The sequence below is a fragment of the Arachis ipaensis genome, chromosome B06 (assembly GCF_000816755.2).
Source record: "Arachis ipaensis cultivar K30076 chromosome B06, Araip1.1, whole genome shotgun sequence".
NCBI lineage: Eukaryota > Viridiplantae > Streptophyta > Magnoliopsida > Fabales > Fabaceae > Arachis > Arachis ipaensis.
The window spans coordinates 16,175,354-16,180,383 of NC_029790.2; the positions used below are offsets into that span (position 1 = coordinate 16,175,354).

Genomic DNA, 5,030 nt, shown 5'->3' on the forward strand with positions numbered 1-5,030 from the left:
GCAGGAACGTAGACCTGATAGAACGCCTCCTCGGGACCCCCTCCGCACAAAAGCCCAGCCTGGTGAAGTTCTTGGAGGCTCTCTCGGGTAACCCCGAATGGGGTATCCTTCACGTCGAAAGTAACCCAGGCGTAGTGGTCGACGAAATTGGCTAGCGACCGCTGAGCCATGTTTGGAACCACGGGATGCTCGACCATACCTACAGCGGGGGCACCACTTAGTCAGCACGGGAGGTCGGAAACTCTAAAAACAATGAAAAACAAGCTACAACTCCCTAAACCACCCTCCATGCACCCTTATACTAACCCAGAACCTAAGCAAAAGCTAAGAAAATACCCAGTGGCGCCCCCTCTAAAAGAAGAACAAACAAAACCCAGGCATGCACAAGGAAAATACCCAAGGAAATACCAAAGGGAAAAGTAAGCAAGGAAAACTGTAAAAACAACATACCAGGAAAATGCAGAATGTGCAAAATCGAAGGAAGAATCCAAAGGGCGAAGCAGCATTGAAAGCATAAAGGAGGCCAAAGCAGTAGCGAAGGGCAAAAGAAGAACAAGAAGAAGCAGTAAATGAGAGAAAATAGAAGAAGAAGAAGAAGAAGAAGAAGAAGAAGAAGAAGAAGAAGAAGAAGAAGAAGAAGAAGAAGAAGAAGAAGAAGAAGAAGAAGAGGAAAGTGAAGAAGAAGTTACGAAATTAAAAGGGGGCAAAGACCAAAAGACATAACCACCAAAGGAGCGCCAAAAGAGAAGGGCATAATTGTCATTTCACGCCTCTTTCAAATCACGAAATGATGGGCATTTAATGCTCAGCGCAGAAGCCAAGGAGGCAGTGCCAAGGGAGAGACGATTTGACCACGCGTGAGGAACACGGACGCCATCAACGAGCTCCTGAGAAGAGGAACACGTCCCGACTCGGCGAGTAGGACAAACGCGCCTAGTCACAAGCTTCAAACCTCAAGGCTGGCGCGTTGGGGGCACTATTACGGACCGCCACAAGTCCAGCCCGATTGGTCGACTGGTCGGAGCATCACCTCCGACCCAATCCCCGAACCATCCCCCACAACAGGGATAACCCGACGGGTTGGTCCCCAACACCCGACCCGAAGCATGCCCGACTTGCCACTAGGCGGCCCAAGTCACCACCCCCAGCGACCGGTCGGGTCGGTACCCTCGGGGAAGCACCCGATGCCCCGACCCGGAAACCGGAATGACCTGCTCCTCCCCCAACGTGGACCAGGACAGCTCATAGAAGCTCCCTGGCCAGTGGGCTAGGTCACCTATGGGTCCATCCAGCACAGTATATAAGGGAAGAGGTCAGCTCTCCTCCCAAGGTACGTAACATCTTACCTAATTTGGCTATCACCTCGTACGGACACTGACTTGATCGTCAGAGTGTCCTTGCAGGTGGCCACCCCCTCCGTCCACACTGCCTCCGGCGTCACCAGCTTTTCAACCCGCATCTCTACACCCGCTCCAAGTTAGTCCAAGGCCTCACCCGCTCATCCTCTCATTGCCACCCGACCCGTCAAGCACCCGAGATCACTCAGGTCACGAACAAATGATTTGCTTAAGAGGGACTAATTTGTCCTAATTTAACACATGGCACTTAACGGCTAAGTCACCAACTTGATTCATATGTTAGATTGTTCTATTAGTACTTTATCAGAACGGTGTTAAAAAAGACCAATTCATATGTTAGATTGTTCTGACGCCAAAAAACTTTAAAGACCAATTATATAATTAATTTTTGTTAGAGACCAAAATGTCCACTTTACAAATTTTTGGGAATCAATTTGAATAAATATTTCATTTTAATTTGAATAAATTAAAATCCTTCATTTTTATGATTTTTATCTATGCCTGCTGCCTTCTCCTTCTTCCTTCTCATCTTCTTCATCATTAATCAAGTGGGAGTTGTGAAACACAAAGGGCGCAGAATGAGGATTATGATAAAGGGCGGTGTTTGGAAGAACACCGAAGATGAAGTCCTCAAAGCTGCTGTTATGAAATGCGGCTAGAACCAATGGGATCGCATTTCTTCCTCCTCGTCCGCAAATCCGCCAAGCAATGCAAGGCTCGCTGGTACGAGTGGCTCGATCCTTCCATCAAAAAGGTCCCTTCTTTATTCCTCAATTTTTGTTTGTTTATTTTATTTTCCCTCCTGGGATTTAAACATTTTGTTGCTCTTTTTTACGTTGTATTACGTAAATTGTAACTTATGGTGTGTATGTTGGACTCAGAATTGGATTTGGACATGTTTCTGGAGTAGAGTGTGGTGATCCCTTAGTTTTATGCTTTTGTATGCAGACTGAGTGGACAAGAGAGGAGGATGAGAAATTGCTTCATCTTGCGAAGCTTATGCCAACACAGTGGAGAACAATTGCTCCCATTGTTGGATGTACCCCTTCCCAGTGCCGCGAGCGCTATGAGAAGCTCCTCGATGCGGCTTGTGTTAAGGATGACAACTATGAGCCTGGCGAGATTGATCCCAATCCTGAGTCAAAGCCTGCACGTCCAGATCCTGTTGACATGGATGAGGATGAAAAGGAGATGCTTTCTGAGGCTCGAGCTCGGTTGGCCAATACGAAAGGAAAGCCAGGGAGAAACAGCTCGAGGAAGCCAGGAGGCTTGCTTCTTTGCAGAAAAAGAGAGAACTGAAGGCTGCTGGAATTGATGTCAGGCAGCGCAGGAGGAAACGGAAAGGAATTGACTATAATGCAGAGATTCCCTTTGAGAAGAGGCCTCCTCCGGGGTTTTTCGATGTACTGATGAGGACAGACCAGTGGAACAGCCCCAGTTCCCTACTACAATTGAAGAACTTGAGGGAAAAAGAAGGATTGATGTCAAGGCACAGTTAAGGAAGCAAGACATTGCAAAGAATAAAATTGCACAAAGGAATGACTCCTTTAAGGACTCCTCAGAGAACACCAGTCGGTAAGGGCGATGATATCATGATGGAAGCTGAAAATCTGGCTAGGTTGAGGGAGTCTCAGACACCATTATTAGGAGGAGAGAACCCAGAGTTGCATCCTTCAGAATTTTCCGGAGTCACTCCTAAGAAAAAGGAAATTCAGATTCCCTCTGCAACTCCTGGAGATGCAGGCCTTACTCCTAGAAGTGGTTTGACTCCAGAAAGGGATGGGTATTCTTTCAGCATGACTCCAAAGGGAACTCCTCTCAGAATTCCTCTCAGGGATGAACTACATATTAATGAGGGCATGGATATGTGTGAAACTGCAAAACATGAGTTAGCTGATATGAAACGAAGTTTGCGCTCAGGTTTAAGCAGCTTCCCCTACTGAAGATTCAAAAAGCGAGCACGGGATTTGTTTCAGTTTAGTGGGCATCCTCTGCTTTCAAGCTTCAGGCAGAAAGCAGACGGGCACTAAAGCCTTACTACGAGTAGCCCTCATCACAAGCCGACCGAAATAAGCAGCTCCAGATCAAAGAAAGAAGGCAGTTCCGCAGTCTGAATTGGTATTCTTCTTCTAAAAGGCTTTTCCAAAGAGAAGAAGCATGAGTGGAGTGGTGAGCTAAAGCAGGGAAGCGCGCAAGAGAAGAGCTATAGTTCGTCTCCAGGTTCTATTAGAAGTAAGGAAGTGCGAGATCAAAAAGATATAGAATAGGGAAGTCCCCGCGTTGTACTGTAGAAGTCAACCCACCAGCAAGGAGTAGTCGGTAAAAAGTCAGGAAGGTTGAGCAAATCCCACTATTTGTTTTGGGAAAGACCTCACTCGCACGTATAGTTATATAGAAGGCTCCTCTTTTCCCCGTCCCAAAAATGAGTACCAAATAGTGATGCAACCGGTCCCGAAGATGCAGAATAACTTGAGGAGAAGATTGAAGAGGATATGTCTGACAGAATTGCCAGAGAAAAGGCAGAAGAAGAGGCAAGGCAGCAGGCATTACTTAAAAAACGATCAAAAGTCCTTCAAAGAGGAGTTCCTAGGCCTCCTGAAGCATCTTTGGAGCTTATTAAAAATTCCCTCGTGAGAGCTGATGGGGACAAGAGTTCCTTTGTTCCACCAACCTCTATTGAGCAAGCTGATGAGATGATAATAAAGGAGCTTCTAACCTTACCAGAGCACGACAATGCTAAGTATCCACTTGATGAGATGGTGAATAAGGAGAAAAACAAAGGAACCAAGCGTGCATAAATGAGCCGGTTGTCCCTGTGATAGAAGATTTTCAGGAAGATGAGATTAAAGTTGTATGTGTTACTGATGTATCTGCTTACTTGTTTCTTTCTTTAATTTCCATTTTTATGGTTTGTTGTCAGTTCTGTTTGCACATGCTAGAAGCTTGGCCACCCTTAGATAGTAAACAAATGATGTGATTTCGCAAGTATAGGATTAAACGTTTTGGGGCTTCCTTGTAAGCAGAGTTGATAATATCATTTTTGCATGTTATTTATTCATATTTTGTCCTTGGCAGGCCGATCAGTAGATAAAGCAAGAGGCACAGTACCTTCATGTAACAATGGGGCACAAAAGTGAATTCCTTGATGAATTTGTTGAAGCACATACAACTTGCATTAATGATCTTATGTACTTTCCCACTCGTAATGCCTATGGTCTATCAAGTGTTGCTGGAAACTTGGAGAAGCTAGCAGCTTTACAGAATGAATTTGAAAATGTGAGAAGCAAGTTGGATGATGGTAAAGAGAAGATGGTACGCCTTGAGAAGAAGGTGACAGCACTCACTCAAGGCTATGAGGTATATTATTGCTATGTTTTTCTTTCTTTCAGTGTCATTGTATCTGGTGATGCCGGTGACTAATTTTAGGTGTATAGTTCCTTGGTTTCCGGCTGGTAGTCTTGTGCATTTTCTTGTTTTCACATTGGCTTGCAGTGATATTATTGAGATGCTAGAATCTTGTTGTTTGTTAAGTTATCTTTTAAAAAAAGATCTTATAGAAAAATAAAAGTAATTTTATGTTTAGATATCTCATACAAAAAGATTTTTTTATTTATTAATTATGTTTTGGTATAATAATATAAAAATATTTTTTTGTTTATTTATCATGTAAAA

General features: G+C 44.3%; 1 pseudogene; it reads left to right on the top strand.

The window, feature by feature from the left end:
• Positions 1,808-4,809, top strand: LOC107645774 (annotated as a pseudogene).